At 41.6% G+C, this 22,049-nt stretch overlaps 1 pseudogene; it reads left to right on the top strand.

Annotated features, from left to right (window-relative positions):
- The first annotated feature begins 226 nt into the window (after positions 1–226).
- On the top strand, positions 227–19,392 carry LOC108110639 (annotated as a pseudogene).
- Positions 19,393–22,049: the final 2,657 nt, after the last annotated feature.

The following is a 22,049-nucleotide window of genomic DNA, read 5'->3' as shown; positions in this document are numbered from 1 at the left end:
CTTTCAACGTGCGAGATATATTTGGGACAGTACTGCAACGATACCGCTTGCTGAGGCATCGGTGGTTAAGTCGAACGGAAGTTTGAAGTCCGGATACGTTAGTATCACATCTTCTGATGACAAAATGTCTGGCAGGCGCTCAAACGCTCTGCGTTGGGATTCATCAAATTCGATAGCAACCTTCTTTGACATGTATTTGCTAACAGTGCCATTCTCTCCCTTAAGTATGGAGGTAAGTGGTTTACCTATGGTAGCGAAGTCTTTAACATAACTTCTGTAGTAACTGGCCAATCCTAGAAAAGACCTGAGGCTGATCAAATTTTTTGGTTGAGTGTACTCCTGGATGGTTTTCACCTTTTCCGGGTCTATTTTGGCTCCGTTTTATGTAACGATGAAGCCTAAAAATTCAACACTTTCTGAAGAATTTGGTTTTTTCTGGTTATACTCTCTTGTTGGCCTCGCGCAGGCATTTTAGGACTGTGTCAATGTGTGTAACGTGGTCGGCAGCATTTTCGGAGAAAATTATCACGTCGTAGACAACAAATCTTCCCGATCTGTTCACGTAGAACGTCGTCAATTGCCCTTTGAAAGATGCTTCCCGCATTTTTCAGTCAAAAGGGAACACGGCAAAATTCATACTTTCCTCCTTTCCTTTATGGAGAAAGCCGTTTTTTCGCGGTCTTTTTTAGCCAGATAAATCTGGAGGTACCCCGATTTTAAGTCTAGGGTAGTAAAAAATTTTGCCTTTCCTAGGTTCGCTAGAATCATAGGAATGCTTGGCATAGGGTAACGGTCGGCGATGGTTCGTTCATTCAGTTTCCTGAAATCGATCACCAGCCTTTTTTTCTTGTTGACATCTGCATCAAGTCCCTTTTTGACATCCTTTAACAGCTGTTTGATTTCTGTGTTAACAAAATCAGCTGCTCCCATGGGATAAGGGTATAGCTTGGAATATAAGGGTTCGTTAGTCACCGTACGAATTGTGGCAATGATCAAGGTGTTAAAGGTAGCGCCTCGTTAGAGTGCGAAAACACTTGTTTCCTTTTAAGGATCATTTTTATAAACTCAGCTTTCACTGAATTTGGGACTATTAAGTCATCGATATTTGTGAAGTTCACGTTATCGCATTCGTGGTATTTGATTTGTTCAGATATGTTTCCATACCTGATTACGCTGTTACGTAAATCTAATGCCGCTCCGGCCTGCGTTAGCAAGTCGAAACCTATTATGGCATCAAAAGTGTTGATGGTATCAAGTAAAAAAAATTGAGCTTTTTGGACGAATATGTGCATAAAGCACTTTTCTTTGATCTTACTGGAGCCATGAATGGAACTTAAAGTGAATGGGGAGTCGGCAGGCATTATGTTCTTCAGCTCCTTTAGCGGCTCCTGTGTCAATGAGGATTTTTATAGTTCTCCCCGCCAGCCTTCGCTCAATGAAGCGCAAGCGGGACCTTCCTCTAAAAAATTGACGATGTCATTACCGTCGAATGAGTAACTGTCATCATGCTGCTGTGGCAGCGTTTTCGTAATCTTGAGTATCATCCGCGTTTGCGGTCTGCTCAATATTGTTAACCCGCTGGCGCCTTTAGCCAGTCATTCTTTCCGAAGAGTTTGGTCTTTTTGAGCCCTGCAAATTTTGGTATTAAGGGTTGTTTCCCTGTCTAAAGCCCGTAGGATGTCGGAATTTAGAAGACGATGGATCAATGTCCATAGGCTAGATAGATTTGGTTTACCCTGATCTACCCAGTTGTCTTGTTTACGCCATGAATCATTGTTTTGATATTTGTTTGGCTTTTTGAAAAAATGGGGATTTTTTTCGGGTCCGCGGTCGGCATCAGAATTTTTCCCCTGTTTCTCGCGCGCTTGTGAAAATTAGTATTATGATTTCATTGCTCAGCTACCTTGGCATATGTGGCCGCGAACATACTTTGTTCAATGCTGGCCTCTGCCTCCCTAGCTAATGCCAGTGCTGCTGGCAGGTCTTTTGGCTGTGCTGGAAACACAACAGCCCTTAGTGATTTTTTTAGCCTGAAATAGGACGTGTAGGGCGTCAGCCTTAACTTTTGTATTGAGTTATGCAGCCCTTTCGTCGTCATGTGTCATGACGATTTTGTTAGTAGTACTGCATTAATGTTTGGTCGCCCTTCTGGACCGACTCAAGTCCCTGTCGATATAGGCGCAAAGATGTTTTATCTGCGTAAGAGCAGTCTAATCTAGCTATTATGGCTTTAAAATTAAGCACTGTATTATTCGAAACTAGCAGCGCGCGAGCTGGGCCCTTAATTTTGTTTCTAGTAATAGTAACGGCTTGGAAATGCTGGGCACTGCCCGGATACGAATCGAATAACTCATAGGCATCGATGGGGGATTGCCTCCATAAAATCTGGAATTGACTTCACTACATGTAATGGTATATCTCATACTGGTGCGTTTGGTTCTACCGCTACCCTCTGGTAGGATTCAATTTTTTTTTTGGCTTAAAAAAAAAACTTGGAATTATTGCGCAGGTAAATCTCATCAAGCGTTTGACCGCGTTTGGATCGACGGCTTGGTTTACGAAATCAATTAATCTTTCTGCCGCAAAGCACTCACAATTTGCTTAGGTCGTACCGCACAAACAAGCTATAGACTATAAAATGCGAGTGACGAGCACATCATTGAAGCTGAAGTTCCCCACGGCAGCGTACTACTACGAATCTTATACATTCTGTACACATCAGACATTCCCACAACCCACCAAACAGACAACCATACGAAATACTGCCAGTATTCAAAAGAAAATGATATTGTTATATGCGAGCAGAAGGTACTATAACAGATACCCATGCCATAGATCGAGAAACATTGCCATTGGTATAATTTTTTTGTTTTCTGTTGGTTTATAAACTCCCGTTCGCCTCTTCAACTAGATTTTAAATTACTACTTTACAAATCGTGTCTAAAACCAATTTTGACATATGAACTTTGAGCCAATGCAAGTAGCAGCAACATATAAATCATCAAACATGCGCAATCAAAGATTCTGAGAACAATCAGCATCCACAATGATCTGAACATTAAACCTGTTAAGGAAGAAATCGAAAGCAAAAAATTAACTACAAAATAAGATTATCATCACACCAAAAAATAATAGCGAGACAGCTCAACAGGGTCAGCGGATATACCCTATTACAGCGAAACGACCTTTCACCTGCCCCACCTTGCAAATTGATACAAATTCGATTGTTAAGTTAGGATTTTAATAATTGCTGTTAGTCCTTCTAATTAGAAATAATCCAATAAATAAATTAAATTTAAAAAAAATGTAATTATACATTTTTATTTATTAATTTATAAAACCATCCATGTAAGAAGCAAATACAAATATATTTCAAAATCATTTCCGCCGAAGACTTTAGTCGTCATGGCTTATAATAGTAATGTAGCCTAGAAAATTCGAGTTAGGCTTACATATTCTAAAGATGCCAACCGCACTCGAACGTCCAAAATAATAAAGTGATTTTTTTTTTGACCTTGTATTATATATATGTTATAGGGTTCCATAGGTTTATTAAAAAAATTTCAAAGTAAAATATTTTTTCACACCACCACCAGTTTTTCCCATAAAAAGTGGTGATGGTAAAATTATTTACTGCCCTTATTTCTGATAGCAAAATACATTTATTCAAATTTAATAAGACAGTAACGGTAACAATATCTTTTCTTCTTGCTTTGATCTAGACTTAAAATGTATCACTTCGCTGGTCGCCTTTAAGAAAAGCTGCTTTCCAGAAACACCTTGGCCTAGCTCATCAGCTAAAGTTTGTTCGCGCGATCGCCAGTAAAAGTATAAATTACTTAACTTAACCTTTCGATAAGGTTCTCGTTAACAATCTCAGCGTTGGTAGAGTGCAGCAGCACATTGAGTGGTATCTTACGGCCTTCAAGGTTGCTAAGTCTTTTTACCGGTACGATAGCTGGAACCATAAGCTTTCTACGAACAGCTTAAAGTGTGTGTACTTTAGGGGTCCTCTGAAGTCTGATGAGGCGTAAGAAGTGCGGATGAAAGAAGTTACAGTATTTGGGTTGGTATATGGTACAAAACTTATTGGCCGGTGGGCAAGCTGGATCGTTTTGAGGTACAAAACCAAATCCATTGCTTGGCGCACAAACGCCAGCTGCAATGTTTTGAGTTGCAAATCATAGTACACTGTTCGATGGCACAAATCCGGCAACATTACGTGATGGAACGTTAGTCGCCACTGCATTTGTCATTTCGAACTAAGTTGCGTTGTTTCCCTGAACGGGAAAAGGCAGTCGGTGGAAATCCAGGTGCAGATCTCTTTTGCATTAAGGGTCCCTTTACACGTTGTGCGTTCGTTTTCCACATGGAAGTGTACCAATCTTGTACATCCTGTGCACATCAGCGTTTCTACAAGCGGCCAAACAGTTATATCAACAATCGAACTTCCAAAAATAGCAACAGAAAATACACAAAACGCATACAAGACAAACAGAAAAAATGTAAGCACATCACGTTTACACTCAACCGAGGCACTTGTCTTCCACTAACTGTTTTACACAATTTTTATTTCTTAGTAGAAATTCATAAAGCGCCAAGAACGCATGTTGAGTAACTGATATTGACGTCACTGCCTATGTGAGCCCTTATAGCCTATATAATAGCGAAATAATCTTCCGATTTAAAAAATCTTTGTTTGTAACTGATATTGACGTCACTGCCTATGTGAGCCCTTATAGCCTATATAATAGCGAAATAATCTTCCGATTTGAAAAATCTTTGTTAAATCAATAGCTATTGACAAAAATATATTATACAATGTCAAATGAAGACAAACACTATAATATAAAAATAATATTATAACAAGGAAGCATTTCCGTCCCTATATACTTTATACTTTACATTCTTGAGCAGTATCAATAGCGATGTCGACTAAGCCATGTGCGTCTGTCCGTCCTTCCGTCCGTCTGTCCGCATGAAGGCTGAGCTCTCCGGACGTATAAGAGATACAAAGTTGAGATTACGCAAGAAGATTCTTGAGGTCCCTACGCAGCGCAAGTTTATTTCAACATCCTTCTGGCACACTTTGATGCGTGTACGGGTTCTGTCACACTTCCGTAAATGTGGTTTAATCAGTTGTGGTTAATGCCGATTTCTAGTTATAATATCAGTTGTGGGTGTGACATGTGTGTTACTGCTTCCTAAACTCAACCTCTTCTCCTTCCTCCTCCCTAAACTCATGCTGTACTCCTCCCTCCGCTCCTCGCTCCACTTCTCGCTCCACTTCCACTCACTCCTCCAGTGTGCAGTAAGTATAAGTTAGTTAGTTAGTATAGTTATTGCAAACTGTGTGCTGAAATAATAACGATTTCCTCCACTCTGCAACATATCTAACATCGTTGAAGGCTTTATACTTTTTTTCACAATGGTCGCAAAAATATTTTATTTATATCCGAAAAAAAAGAATATATTTGTTTTTTTTTGTCAGTGTATCCCGCTTCACCATGCATACGATCGCGTTGAAGGTTTTAAATATTTTGATATCTCAGAATACATTGCTATATTAAAAAAAATATTTGTTTCTCATAATATTGTAATATATAATGTGCTTCACGAAGGCCATTCTTCTGTTGGTGAAGAATGACTGTAGTAAGTTTTTTAAACAAATAATATCATTAAACTCGTTACAGAAGTCATCAATCCGTTTTTTTAGTTCTACCTCCTACAATGTTAGATTTAGTAATTATTGAGTGTTGCTTTTAATAAAATGAATAAAATGTGGATAATAAACTGTAATTTTTCAATTGTTTATTTAACAAATTTTGAGTTTTTGATAATTTCCGTCTAGACGCAGGAGGTATGTTAACCTATACTGATGCATACATTGAACTTGTCTCATCGTTGACATCCTCAGGATTTTGCGAATATCTTTAAGAAATGCCATATTTGTCATAATCAACCTCGTCATCGTTGGTTTCGCAAGCGTTAGTGGTTACAATCACTGCAACGGACCTCTTTTGATGGAGACTGAGTGTTCTAATGTCTTCCTGTTGTGGTGTTGGTTCTGGTTGTTGCGATTGTTGTTGATCCTTTTTATCCTTGTTGGTTTTCGAGAATTGTAGGACAATTATTTTACTGCTTACTCGAAAATAAATTCAATTTTAAACTGACTTCAAATTGAGCTGTCTAGCGCTATTTATTGGGGATTGCTATCTGGATTTGTTTTGTTGAGGATTACTATCAGGATTTATTTTGCATGCACTCGAATGAAGTGGGTAGGAAATTAGTTGGCTCTAAAGTGATATTATAATTAGAGGAGTGGTTACCTGAAGAATTTTCATTGTTTTTTCCTGTTGACGGGTTTCATTCATTTTATAATAATGGACGTGTGGTTGCGATTTGAATTAAATTAAACGCAAACAGGTAGAAGAAGCGTTTCCGATCCTATAATGTATACATATTCTTGATCAGGATCTATAGCGAAATAGATTGAGCCATGTCCGTCTGTCCGTTCGTCCTTCCGTATGAACGCTGAGATCTCGGGAACTATAACAGATACAAGGATTAGGCATGAAGTTTCTTTAGGTCCATAAGAAGCGCAAGTTTGTTACAGCATCCTGCCACGCCACTGCAACTTGCCACTTGAGTTTTTATCTGGCCACGCCCACTCTAACGACTATAAACCGCGGAAAACGGTGTCGTCCATAATATTAAAGTGTATGTCATATGTAACATATTTGTGTCAATATCTATCGATTTACCAAAGATTTTTCAAATCAGAACATTATTTCGATATTTATGAAGAAATTTAAGTTATAAGGCCTCATATGTGCAGTAACGTCACTTTCAGTTACTCAACATGCTTTCTCCGACAATAGCACTAGCAATATGAATATTTTAAAATTGTGTAGTGCAGTAACGGGTATCTTATAGTGGCGGCACTCGACTATAGCGTTTACTCTTGTTTATTTTTGTATTCGTTTGATAACTACATCGAATATCGACAACACTTCTCGAGTGTTGTAATTTAAAATATCTATGAAACACAGTGGTCGCATTCATTATTCCACCAATATCCCGTTCTTTTTTAATTACATTTTGACGAAAAATTTAAATCACATTTCGTTTAAATCTATTAGCTTATAGTTTTGGCAACTTCTGCAGTTGTTGTTGAATAATTTCCGTAAACTAGAATGTTCGTTCAATGTTCGGTCTTCCAGTGTAAAGAGGGGAGCGGGACCCAATAAAGCTTTTCGCTCAGGCGAATTCGGCCGCAGCTCTTCTCTCTCGCTCTCTCATATTGTCGTCATCTAAGTCTAATAATGGAGTTAGCATTCGAACTCCCTATCGTTAGCACGAGCCGTGCCCTTTCGTCGTTAAAAGATTCGCTAATTCCGAAATAATCAATTTAAACCCTGCATTTTATAAGTTTTCGTTCGGTTAATATTATATTATATAAACTCATATTAAATTTTCAGTGATGATTACATTTTTGATATCACATATTCCAAATCTATACACAAATAATAGAAAAAGTATAATTATTTGCATTTTATTAATTTAATGTGTGTGTATGATCATATACTTTCCCGTTGGATAATTGCTTAAGAACTAGTTTTATAAAATTGTGCTTGCATAGGTATAAAATATTTTTTACTCTAATAGGTTATTAATTACGATCTCTCTTAACCGTAACTTGATTCATGACGATTGCTTAATCGACAAATATTTGATCAATCTCACCGTTCGTCAAAGCACGTTTAATTATTTTTGTTTCAAAATATTGAGTATATTTTATATTTAAAGTTATCTCATCATAATTGCGTTTATATAAACAACGAATGGAAATAGCTGTTGCTTTTGTTTTTGGTGACATAATTGTCAATTCAATCCACTCGAGTTTTTTTGTTCTTGGTGTTGTTGTTGTTGGTACTCTCATTAACTCGAATGTAAGATTAATTTCTAACACCGCTGTAATATTAAGTTCATATGTTTTGATATTGTTATTGATATTCCACCCCACTGGTAGCGTGAGCAAACCTCCCGCCCCGCCAAAACCCTTGATTGGTATTCCTCTAGAGAAACACATTTTTGTTTCCCGGCTTTCCCCTGATACGTCCGAATCGGACATCTTAGCTTACATTCAAGCAAAACTTAAAGTCGATATTAGAGTGGAAAATATTACTAAATATAAATATTCCTACGCTAGGAACGTGGCATCTTTCAAGATCCGTGTTCCTCCGATGGCTTTTGATGATATCTGTTCGACCAATTTCTGGCCGCAACATATTTTCGTTCAAGAACATCAGCTTAAGAATAAAAAAAAGAAAAAAAGTCCCCCTTTAGGAGTAAAGCTTCCACAAGTAAACGCTCCTGCCAACCTAAAAAACTAACATCATCCTTTATTCTTACGTACCAGAACACAAGAGGCTTACGTTCTAAACTTTCTAATTTGTTCTCGGTAAGCTTCTCGTTTGCATCCCAGGTCATTGTGTTTACCGAAACCTGGCTTACTCCAGAAATTCTTAATTCTGAAGTTTTCCCCAGTAGGTACACAATATATAGGCTTGACCGATCCCTCGGAAATGGTGGTGGAGTCTTAATTTCAGTGGGCTCTAATCTCGTTTCCGAGGTGATAAATCTTCAAACTGGAGACTTAGAATTTATTACAGTTAAAATCTCATTGTCTAGGTTAAAGTTATACATCACTTGCTCTTATATTCCGCCTAAGTCCGATTCCTTGACATATGAGCGGCACCTAGCAGCCATTCAGTCTGTCTTCTCAATGTTATCGGACATGGATCAGCTGGTGGTGTTGGGTGATTTTAACCTACCCCAGGTGGCTTGGACCATGAACGATAACACCTTAGCTTTAACACCTACGTCGCATCACGACTTTACTGCGGGCATGTTAGACATGTCACTGTCTCAAATTAATCATATAGGGAATTCTTTAGGTCGTTTGCTCGATCTGTGCTTTCTCTCTGATACGGACGCCGTATCCATATACAGAGCTCCACCTCTCACACTCCCCGAAGATCCTTATCATCCAACATTAGATCTTACGATCGATACGGGGCTATGCACTAAGCCTAAGAACAATTACGCTGATACGAAAATTCGATGTTTTCGAAAAGCCGACTTTAAAAAAATTAATAACTATTTCAGAATTTGACTGGTCCGATTTTTACGCATGTACCGATATGTCGACTGCTCTAGATATATTTTATAGTACATTAAACATAATTTTTGATTGCTTTGTACCGTTGCGGTTTCCGGCTAAGTCGGATAAACCCCCTTGGTATACAAGGCACCTTTCTAATCTAAAAAATATCAAGTTAAGATTCTTTAATAAATACTTAAGAACCAATAGCAATGACTGTTATGTGCATTATATGGTGGCTCGGTCTAACTTTACCGTGCAAAACACTCAATGTTATAAGAACTATTTAGCTCGATGTAAGAACCAGTTTGCTCTGGATCCGAAACAGTTTTATAGTTTTGTTAACACTAAGCGTAAATCTAAAACCTTTCCGTCTTTGCTATCGTTTCGAAAAACTACTGCAAGCACGGATCAGGAAATTGCCGATCTTTTTGCACAGTTTTTTCAAACTACTTATTCACCTTTGTTAATAAACGCGCAGACTTACGCTTATGATATCCCCCGGTCTAACTTTATTTCCCGACCCACCTTGTCGGGATGTGGGGTTATAAAGGATCTTCAGAATGTGAAGCCAGTCTTTTCGCCAGGTCCAGACGGGGTACCGGGCTGTGTGCTTAGGTACTGCTCTGCTACCCTGGCCAAACCCCTTTTAAAATTATTTAACCTTTCCCTGGAAACGTCCACGTTTCCCGCTATCTGGAAAGAGTCCCTTATCATTCCCCTTCACAAGAAGGGAAAAAAATCGGATGTTGAAAATTACAGAGGTATATCCAAACTATCAGCAATTCCGAAACTCTTCGAAAAAATTCTTGTGCCTCACTTGCAGCACCAGTGTAGATCTGTCATATCTCCATGCCAGCATGGCTTTATGAAACAACGGTCTACCACTACCAATCTTCTGGAACTAACATCCTTCGTGATCACTGGTTTCCAAAATAAACTTCAGACGGATGTCATATACACTGACTTCAGTAAAGCATTTGACTCCGTGAATCACAGCCTTCTTTTAGAAAAACTCGATCTTATCGGTTTTCCCACTGATCTCCTGGGTTGGATTAGCAGTTACCTCACAGGTAGAACGCAACGAGTTCTTTTTAAAAATTCAGTGTCTGCTTTAGTCTATGCTTCCTCCGGGGTCCCTCAGGGGAGCCACCTTGGTCCGTTACTTTTTACTTTATTTATTAACGACCTTCCCTTGGTTGTTAATGACTCCCTAGTACTTATGTATGCAGACGATGTCAAGCTCTGTCTGCAATATACCGATGCCTCCTACCAGGTGAAACTGCAATCTGACCTTAATAATTTTCAAAACTGGTGCTCTTCAAACTTATTAAATCTTAATGGCTCTAAGTGCAAAGCAATGACCTTCTGTCTCCTAAGACCTAAAGTTGCCACTTATAATTTGCATGGTGTAGCTCTGGAAAGAATTAATGCAGTTGAAGATCTTGGCATTCTACTGGATGCAAAACTTAAGTTTTCCGACCATATTTCCTCTATGGTTAATAAAGCTAGAGGAGTTCTTGGTTTCATTAAAAGGTGGTCGAAGGAATTTAACGACCCCTATGTTACCAAAACACTTTTTATTTCTTTAGTTCGTCCTATTCTGGAATATGGATCATGTATCTGGGACCCCCAGTATGGGGTTCACCAGTGCCTTATTGAATCCATCCAAAAGAATTTTTTAATATTTGCTCTCCGAGGTCTCAACTGGGATGCAAATATACACCTTCCCTCTTATAAAAGTAGACTCTTACTAATCAATTTGCCATCCCTCGCTAATCGTAGGACGATGCTTGGGGTAGTCTTTATTCATAATCTTCTTAAGGGGGAAATTGATAGCCAGGCCCTTCTTGGCCGCTTGAATATCCATGTACCCCTTAGGATTACTAGAAACTATATTCCTCTATCCTTAGAGCATTGTAGTTCGAACTTTGCCCAACATGAACCATTTCGGGTACTATGTTCAAAATACAATGATCTTTATAACATTATTTCTAACTCGTCTCCTAACACTCTGAAAGTTTCGATACTAATCCATTTAGCACAAAACTAACTTTCCTCGTATCTTTACTAATCCACTCGGATCTATCCCCGTGTTCCGAGCCGTACGATAGACGGCAGCGCCCCTCGGTCGGTTGGGCGGGAGGTGGGTTGCACGTCAAGCAACGGGAGTCGCGCGAAAGAAAAAAAAAAAAATTCGAAACAGAAACAAAATAGAATCAGTAATAGGTCTACAGTGCCTTGAATTTAAACTGAATAGCAAAATAATTTCTGCAAAAGTTATTATTCGCAACATTTTAATTATTTCCGTTGATTGTAATTTAAAGGTTACAACTTTGCCACTAAAAAATGTTGTACTCTCACCAATAATGACAAAATATTCAATTTTATATGACTGGTCTAGCCGGCACTTCTTGTCGGAATTGCGTTTGTAGACCTGTTGCGTATGCTCTAAATTTCGTCTCGCCTCCTCACGTTGCTTTTGACGTTCATTGTTGAATTGACAGACCAACGTCTCCTCTAAATCTGCAGTAAAAGATCTTCGGTTTGATTATGCATTTTAACGCTAAACAGTCCTTCAAACGGAGACATCTTTAGAGATGCATGTACATGTTAATTGACGGCTTTCTGAACTCCAGCGACGTGTTTGAACTATGTGGCTGGCTCACTTGTTGACATAGTCATTTTTGGGCCAACCAGCCAAAGACAAAGACAGATGAGCAGCGGCCGGTGTATCTGCAGTTTCTAGTTTGTTTTGATTATCTCAGTTTCGCATGCGCTTTACTGTTACTTTGTAGATCATGCGCTTTTGTGAGCTTTTTGTAGAACTGCTGTACCTAAAAGCTGTTCTTGTTAAGCTGTAATTCTTGCATTCGGCGTGGTTTTGTTGCGGAGTTTGTTTGGTTTGATTTGAACTCGTCATAAAAATTTAGAAATTGAACTGCCCCGATTAATTTATTATAAAGCACCTAAAAACTCTTAGTTGCTCAACATTTTGGTGACTCTGACGTGATCAAAACGCATTTTTGAATATTGTGATAACTTTTAAAGTGTATTTGTTGTAATAACATAATGGAGTCTGGAGCTGAAGCCACTGGATTAGCTACTGCAAGCTGGGAGAGGATGCTGCGGGGACGAGCAGAAATGACCTGTCTAGGAGATTACTGTCGTGAAGAATGATGTTGCCCATGATCTTTGGCGCTTCCGTTTCAGTAATCGACGATTAATATTTCAGGCTCACATCAACGAGATCTTGCAGCTAAGGGTAGTCGAGGTGGGATCCGTTGCAACTCTTTGGGAGTTATCCGACCCATCCGAGACGGCGGGCGAAGTTCAAGAATACCTCTTTATCAAGATCATCTTTCAAAAGCTGGACCCTGCGACAAAGGCGAAGTGGAAAGACTCTATCGCAAGAAACAGTGCTAACAACCTTGCCACTTGCCACCTTGTCCTAGCCACTTGGGATATATGGCTCGGTTTTTGGAACAAAGCTTGAGTACACTTGAGACTGTGGATTTGGCCTTAGCTCCGCATCTGCCAGCGGATAAAGTGAACCTCGTTTTGTCAATTTTTTTTTTTTTATTTTTACTTTGCTATTTATTTTATTGAATCTTCTCCCTATGGAGACTAACAATAAGTGTATCAAATCTTAAACCTAATTACTCTAACTAACTGTCTTATGACTGATATTATGCTATAGGGGGCCCGAAAGTTAGTGCTGGCTGTGCAGGTCGTTGCTTTGTAGACGGGATCGGCTGGGAACCAGGCTTCTTGCGAGAAGATTGGGGTGCATAGAGAGTTTTTCATTGTAGGACGCTTTTTGTTTGTCTATTTCATCTCTTACGGTAAGAATGCCTAGGTCCCTGTGGATGTTTAGATTGCGAATGTACCATGGTGCCCCAGTGATAATTCGGAGGGTTTTTGACTGGACGCGCTGTATAATGTCTATATTCGTTCTGCTGGCGTTCCCCCATAGCTGGGAGCCATATGTCCAGATGGGCTTGAGGGTAGAGTTGTAGAGCAAGACCTTGTATTCCAGACGCAGGGGTGAACGGGCATTAAAAATCCAGTGGAGGCTGTTGGCTTTCAGTTTTAGGTGTTCTTTTTTGCATTGGATGTGTCTTCTCCAGGTTAGTCTTCTGTCAAGGTGGACGCCGAGGTACGTTACATCGTTAACTTGGGGAATCTGCGTGTTATTTAATGCTAGTGGAGGGCAAGTTTGTCTGTTGAGGGTAAACGTTATGTGTTTACATTTCTGTTCATTTATTTTAATCCGCCAATCAGATAGCCATCTCTCTACTACGAGCAGGTGATTTGCTAGCTCTGTGGTGGCTCTGCCTGGGCACCCCGAGCGACATAGAATTGCGGTGTCGTCAGCGAACGTAGATGTTGTTAGCTGCTCATTTGTGGGAATATCCGATGTGTATAGTAGAAACAGAGTAGGCCCTATCGCGCTTCCTTGCTGGACTCCAGCTTTGATAATGTAGTCTCCGGATGTTGCTGTGTTGCACCTTACTGCGAAGGTTCTGTTGTATAAATACGACTCAAGAAGCTTATGAGTGTATCCAGGCAAGTGTGTTTTAATTTTGTGCATGAGACCATCTAGCCATACTCGATCAAAGGCTTGACATACGTCGAGGAATATTGCGATTCAGTATTCCCGATGCTGAAAGGCTGTGCGAATTTCTGATGTTATTCTGTTTACTTGTTCGATTGTTCCATGGTTTTGACGGAAGCCAAATTGATGGGCAGGGATAACATTGTGTGCTTCTAGATAAGACATTTTTCGAACAACTTAGACAAACACGATAATAGACTGATTGGTCTGTAGGATGACGAAATTTTACGGTCTTTTCCGGGTTTCGGTATCATAATGACAATAGATTTTTTCCATTTTTTTGGGTAGTAGCCGAGTATCATGATCCCATTGAAGAGTTTACAAATTACCTCAACAGCAGAGTTTGGAAGTTCGGTTATCATTTTTGGGGTTATTTGGTCACCGCCAGAGGCCTTTTTCTGTTTCAGTTCCCCAATGACTTTCGCGATCTCCTTCGGCTGAATGGTGGCAAGGAAATAGATTCAGATTCTATTTGTGGTAGTACAAACCAGTGGCAGGGTTCGGCTGGAAGACGTTTCTGAGATGTTGGTTTCCATCTCCCTGCATTGTGGTGTTGCGATAGTGGCTGCCTTCACGAATACTTCTTCAAGAGCATCGAAAGAGCCGTCGATATCGAGGTTAAATTGAGGGTACATACTTTTTGTATTTTAACCAGTTGGTTCTGTGCGACGTCAACCTGTGGGGGTCATCTGTAATTTTTGTGCATTGAAGAAGAGTTATTTGCACTGGAGAATGGTCTGACGACAGGTCCGATAGTGCTCTGTCGCTTATTAAATTTCGTGGAAAATTTTTTGTCACCGCAAAGTCTATTAGGTCTGGGACTTTCCGGGGGTCTGTTGGCCAGTATGTGGGGCTGCCGGGGAAGACGTAGTCTAATTTGTTGTTTGGTTTTATGATTGCATTGTATAATTGCCTTCCTTTGGGAGTCACAAGGCGCGATCCCCAGTGCGTGTGTTTGGCATTATAGTCCACTGCGGCTATAAAACGATCCCCAAGCAGGTTATAGAAGTCCATGAATTGTCCTTCAGAAATTGTAAAACGAGGTGGGCAGTAAACAGCGGCTATGGTGAGGTGTCCGTTGCCTGAATGCACTTGAATAGACGTGGCTTGCATATAATTAGTTGCAAAACTTCGGTGAAAGTGGTGCCTGATGCGTTCCCTGATTAAGATGCCGGCTCCGCCGCGGGCTTTACCATTACTACATCTGTGCGGTAGAGAGTGTATCCTCTTGCTTGGAAGTTGTATTTGTTTGTGAGGTGCGTCTCTGCCAGTAGCATAAGGTCGATATGATTATCATTCAGAAACTGTGTTACTTCATGGTTGTGCCGTGAAACGCCATTGGCGTTCCACATCGTTATTCGTAGATTTGCCATCTGTTATTTGGACTGCTTAGCTACAAGTAGCTGTAGCACCATGTTCTGGTTATGAACCAGTGTTTGCATGGTCGTTTTCATGAGTGACATATTCCATCATACTATGTTGCATGGTGATCATCATAGATTCCAGAGTGCCTTGCGACTGAAGTTGGGTCTGTTGAGCGTTTTCTAGATTAGGCTGAAGTGGGTTTTCCGTCCCTGATCGAAGGGTATCGGCGTATGAGCAGCCCTTCTGGGTATTTAGTTGACCCAGTGAGGATCTAGCAGCCGTGTCGGAGAAAACTTCCGGCGTCGAACGCGGGTAATTGTACACATTTAGGGTATTCTGATGACGCGTTGCTGTCACTTTACGCATTCGGTCCTTTATCTCCTTGTAGATCGGGCAGCCTCTGTAGTTTGCCGTGTGGTTACCTTGGCAGTTGACGCATTTTTTTTTTTTGGGGTCTTCTTTGTTGGCAGGGCCGTTGGCCGAGTTGTGGAAGTCTCCACAAGCTACACAGACTTAAAAGCATCGATAACTTCCTTGGCGGTTACGTCTGGCTCTATACCTTTTATTACCACTTGCAAGCCCTTGCTGCTTTTAAGTTGGTACGTGTAGTAGCTTTTCCTAGCTTCCTCCAGGTATTTGGAAACAGCTCGGTACTGTTCTTCAGATTTGGTCTGAAGCTTGGTTTCATGGATATCCCCTTTTGTGACCGGAACAACATGAAAGTTTCCGTCCCCAGTCAGCGCAACAATTTTGTTTACCAGGGCGTTCGTAATTTTCTCCCTAATGTAAATTGGTGGGGGCTTAGGTTTCAGTTGGGTCTCCTGAGCCCGTTCTGGTTCATTTACTGCTTGGAGCGCAAATCTATTGCTGTTCGAATTCCCAGGTATTTTATTTTCAGTTTGGACACGGTTTATTTTTGACTTGTTACATACGGCGTTATTCTGCGGGCTGAGCTTACGCTTGATATGAATGTACCGATCAAGTCCGGTCTGTATGGCTGAACCCGCTTGCTGAGTTTTGTTTTGGTCTTGGTTAGTTGTAGTTTTTGTTGCCTTTGTAACTGAAGTAAAGGCAGTAGCTGTGGTTGTTGTTGGTTCAGCTTGCGATGAGAGAATTGGCTGGAGAGCCGACGACATCGTAGACGCAGTTGTTGTTGTATTTGCAGAAACGGTAGTTACCGATGACACCGTAGGAGAGATTGCCCAAACTGCCGGCAGTGCATCGATCGGGGAGAGGGGGGAAGGGCATTGTGAGCTCCAAGACTGAGTAACGGCAACGCTGCTTGGGGTTAGGAGTCGGGGCGACAGAGAGCGGACGTCTTCGGTTGCGGTCAACGACATTGCACTACTTTTTGGCTCCGGAGAGACATACGAAAAGTACGCGTTGTTTCGAGCAACAGAGAGTCGGCGCTCGTCTTGTTGCTGTTGTTGTCTTTCGCGGCTTTGAGTCGTTTGTTTTCCGGGTGCGCTAGTTATTGGCTTGGTTGCTGGCATTTGTTCAGTTTTTTCTTATTATTTGTTTTTTTGTGGTTTAGATGTTAAGTTTGCAGGGAATCAAAACCCTTCCTATTTGGCATTGCTGCCAGCGTCCTTTCGCTTTTATTTTAATATTTTTTTTCCGTTTGTTACTACGCTTACGAACACACTGTGAGAGCGCTGAAGAAAACACGTCTGCACTGGGCAAAGAATGAAGAGTGTGTTTTGTCAGTTGAGGAACGATAAGATGAAGTCTGGCGTCTCTGCTTCGTTTGCCTCAAGTCTGGGCACTTAGCCCGTGGATGTTCATCGCCAGCATCATGCCCTGCTACATCTTTGCGTGGATCCTGCCAATAAGGCTGTCGTTGTGAACTCTCGGGCTCCGCCAGCTACCGCGTTCCTGACCCAGGATAGCAAAGCTGAAGCAGTGTTCTTGCCAATCGCCAACATTCTCGTATGTGGCCGATCAGGAGACTTTCTTCCCTGCCGAGCGCAACTTGATTCGGCCTCGCAAGCTCATCTCATCACATTGAGGCTGGCCAGCCAACTGCACCTTTATCGGTCCGAATGCTCTGTAGCGGTGCGTGGCCTTGCAGGCACTGAAGTCACTACGGATGGAGCATCGTTTAATATTTGCCTGAAGTCTCGCCTATCCACGTATTCCGTCTGCATTAAGGCAGTTGTGGCGTCTCACATCGCAGATCGTCAACCTGATCTAAACTGTCTCCAACTGGAAGGTTCCTGACAATGTGGTTCTGGCAGATTCCAACTTCCACAGAGCGCAGCGTGTGGATTTGCTGATTGGAGCGAGCCTGTTTTTGCCGCCGCTTCGTCGGCGTTCGCCAGTCCCCTGAGCTCCAAGTGCCACTCTTGCGTGGCTGAAGAGGTTGATCTGCAGAACCTGAACGATTGTCTGGCCATCTTATTGACCGTGTTCATAACTTGGAGACAGAGAATTCCCGCCTCAGCATCGAGGTGCAGACCACCAGGGACACGTTCACTCACCAGACGACCAATATCAAGAACATGTTCAAGGCGGAGCTGCTAGAGACGCGTCGTCTTCGGGATGATATGCCCATGCGTCTATGCCAGAAGTTCGAGGATACGCGCAAGGCTCTAGAGCAGGAGACACTGTCGCGTTTTGACTTTGAAAATACCATTCAGAGCCTGCGTGTGGAGCTCAATGAGTCGCGCAGCATCCGCCAGACAGAGAATAGCGAAATTGACGGACGCCTCAGCTTCGAGTATAATGCTAAGTTGAAGCAGTCGCTACAGGAGCTGCGCTTCCAGTATGAGAAGCAGATGCGAATTATTAAGTCGCTATACGAGAATAAAGTCCGTCGTCTGCAAGAAGCCGCTGCACGCACATCCAACTCTACGCACAAGTCCATCGAAGAGTTGCGCTCGACTTGTGTTCGTATTGACGATGCCAGGACTCACGATTTTGAGCACGTACGTGAATTGGAGCAGGAATTCGATAACAATCGCGAGCGTTACGGCCAAGAGGTGGTTCAACTTGAGAAGGAGTTTATTCGACTGCGCGAAGAGATGACCCATAAACTGGAGGAATTCCAGGACCTCATGGACATCAAGGTCTCACTGGATTTGGAAATCGCTGCCTGCGACAAGGACTACTATCTGTCAGCCAGTGCCAAAGGCAACGTGGAGAACAAGAAGATCGATCCCGAGGGCAAGTTCGTGAAGCTGTACAATAAGGACAACGATAAGGTTGCAATTGGAGGCTGGTAGCTGCAGCGTTTGATCAACGGGGGCGCTCTTTCGACCACAAACAAGTTCCATTGTTCTGTAAAAACTGATCCCTGTTGCCGAGCCAAAGACAGCTGTTGAAAGGACAAGGCGTGCGTGTTCTAGACTATGTCTGCTGCCTCTTAAGGTCGCGAGCTTTCAACGGGGAGATGGGGGATGTTGGGCCAAGCAGCCAAAGACAAGGGCGGATGATCAGCGGCGGCATTTATCAGCAGTTTCTAGTTTGTTTTGATGCGCTTTACTGTCACTTTTGTGCACTTTGGGTGCGCTTTTGGGAGCTTTTGGTAGAACTGCTGTAGTTAAAAGCTTTTGCTATTAAGCTGTACTTCTTGCATTCCGCGTGATTTCGTTGCGGAGTTCATTTGATTTTGATTTGAACTCGTAATAAAAATTCTCCTCCTTCCTCTTCATTGGACCGAACTTCAGAATAAAATCTTCAAATATAGCTTTACCTACTTTATTTGCACTTTATTCTTTGATTGGTATTTGCGCCAAGGTATTTTGTTAGGTCGCAGATTAGTGTGATTCTCATTGCCTTGTTCTGATTTGGGTAGTGGTCCGATCGTATCCACAATTACCTTGTCGAAAGCCATTTGTGGCGTTTCGATTATAGTCATTGGGTTTTTTGTGTTCTTTGTCGTTTTCTGCTTTTGGCATTTTGGTCATTTTCTTATATAATTTGATATATTTCTCGTCATACTTTTCCAATGATAATGCGTAGTAGTGTTCAAGTTAGCTTGTGTTCCAGTTATGCCCCTATGACCTCCTTGTATTGGACCATCATGGAATGTTAACAGTATTGCTTCTATTTCTTTATCATTTTTCTTAGAGATTCTAATATTTTATGGCCAATTGTTTTAAAAGATTTTTTTGAGATAGTATCAAAGATCTTTTCGCTCGGTGCCACTTTGAGTTGGCTGATATAAAGTATACCGCCTTTTTTTTCAAGCCCTTGGAATAATTGACCTAAAGTGAGAAATCCAAATTGCTAACGTCAATCCTTGCTATAACTTTTTTTCCATGTTTCTATAAGAGCTAGAAAGTTGGGCTTAAGAAAACATATTTAAGAGATGACACTGTAACTTGCCCCTAGTATTCATCCAGCCACGCCCACTCTAACGCCCAAAAACCACGGAAATCTTTGGCGTATATAATATTATAGTGTATGTCTTTGATTGACCATGTATAACATATTTTTGTCATATCTATCTATTTACCAAAGATTTTTAGCGCTAAGACAGTCTTCATTATCCTTAACCGGGATAGAAAGCCGCAGCCACTCTTTAAGGTTGAGCTCGAACCAGAAATTAAGCCCCTAAAGAAATACGAAGTGCACTCTATATACAATCTTCAGTTCCTGCACCGCAGAATTACGGTTGAGGAGCCGCACAAACGCAATGGCCCGGTACAATGTGCGAACTGCCAAGAATTTGGCCATACAAGGTCTTACTGTAAACTGCGCCCGGTGTGTGTAGTTTGTGGTGAGCTTCATGACTCCGCACACTGCCCAGCGAGCAAAGATGACCACAACTCAAAAAAGTGCGGAAACTGCGGTGGAAATCACACTGCTAACTATAGAGGTTGCCCAGTTTATAAGGAGCTGAAAAGTCGAATCCACCAGAGGCGAATTACTGCCCGCACCCAAAACAAACAGTTGATAGCCTCCAGGTCAAACCCTGAAGTCCTCTTCTCGACTGCAGCCAGATCCTCACTAGGACCCATAAATATTACATACGCAAGTGCTTTAAAATCAGGACTGTCTACCCCAGCCTCAAAAAACTCATTGCCGCAATCAGCATACCAAGAACCGAACACGGCTCAGCAGCATCAACTGCCATCAACTGTCTACAACAAAGCCTTACGGAGTTTATGTCGTATATGCGTACAACAATGCAAGATCTGATGCGAAACCAAAATCTATTAATACAAATGCTGGTTTCACAACAATCCAAGTAATGACTTCCCTACGAATATCTACGTGGAACGCTAACGGCGTTTCGCAGCATAAACTCGAGTTAGCGCAATTCCTACTAGACAATCAAATCGACGTAATGCTGCTTTCAGAAACACATCTCACAAACAGATACAATTTCCAAATACGAGGATATTCATTCTATGGAACAAACCATCCAGATGGTAAAGCACACGGCGGGACTGGAATTTTAATCAGGAGCCGTATTAAGCACCGTTATCATACGAAATTTGCTAAAAACTACCTAAAGGCCACATCCATAAATATACACCTAAATACTGGCGAGCAATTAATGCTATCCGCCGTATACTGCCCCCCACGCTTCACCATAGCCGTAGATGAGTTTATGCAGTTTTTCAACTCACTCAGCCTACAATGCCAAGCACACACACTGGGGATCTCGTCTCGTGACTCCAAAAGGAAAGCAGCTCTATAATGCAATTATCAAAACCAAGAACAAGCTCGACTATGTTTCTTCTGGCACACCAACATACTGGCCGGCAGACCCAAAGAAACTTCCAGATTTAATAGACTTTGCGATTACCAAAAACATTCCTAAAAACATGATAAGCGCCGAATGCCTTTCGGATCTTTCATCTGATCACTCGCCTGTCCTTTTTACTCTACTCCGACATCCAGGAACATGGGATCAACCATTAAAACTGACCTCACATAAAACCAATTGGGTTAAGTACAGGAAGTATATTAGCTCACACATTAAGCTAAGTCCTCACCTCAGTGATGAAGCCAACGTAGACAGTTTTGTTAATTCACTGGAATCTGTACTCGTCTCTGCAGCTCGAGTTTCAACACCTCATACTATAAACACACAATGCAATCAAAAGAAGTCAAATCTACAAATCAAACAGCTCGTCCTCGAAAAGCGACGCTTACGTCGAGCATGGCAATTTCACAGATCGCCATCTGCTAAGCAAAGCTTAAAACATGCCTCACGTCAACTTGCTCAAGCTCTACAGCAAGAAGAAACATATGTCCACCGCCGTCACATTGAGCAATTGTCAACTAATAGTACAAAACACTCTACTCTGAGCTCACCGAAAGAAACCGTGATGCCTATTAGAAATTCCACGAGCGGCTGGGCGCGCAGTGAGCACGTTTGCCAACCACCTTAAAAATGTCTTCCAACCAAATCTTGCCACTAATGCGTTTACTTTGCCGACTCTATCATATGAGCCCCAGCCTCAACTGGAGCCAATTGAGTTTCGCCCAAACGAAATCTGAAACATCATCAAAAGACAACTGAATCCGAAAAAATCCCCGGGCTGCGACCTCATAACTCCCAAAATGATCATTGAGCTCCGATACTGCGCCATTTGCACTGTCACCTAGCTCTTTAATGCCATCGCAAAACTTGGCCACTTTCCAGTGAGATGGAAAAAGTCAATTATAACAATGATAGCAAGGCCGGGGAAAGACCACACTATCCCCTCGTCATATAGACCTATAAGCCTACTCTCTCTCTCTCTTTGAAAAATGCCTAATGACTCGGATAAACACATACCTGAGAATCCAGGAAGGAATCCCGTCACACCAATTTGGGTTTCGTGAAAAGCATGGAACAATTGAGCAGGTCAACCGGATAACATCAGAAATTCGAAACTCTTTCGAAAAACGAGAGTACTGTACTGCCATATTTTTAGATGTCTCTCAAGCATTTGATAGAGT

This window comes from Drosophila eugracilis, unplaced genomic scaffold (assembly GCF_018153835.1).
Source record: "Drosophila eugracilis isolate 14026-0451.02 unplaced genomic scaffold, ASM1815383v1 contig_1605, whole genome shotgun sequence".
Taxonomy (NCBI): Eukaryota; Metazoa; Arthropoda; class Insecta; order Diptera; family Drosophilidae; genus Drosophila; species Drosophila eugracilis.
Note: the sequence above shows the minus strand (reverse complement) of the source record. Positions and strands in the feature narration are given on the sequence as shown.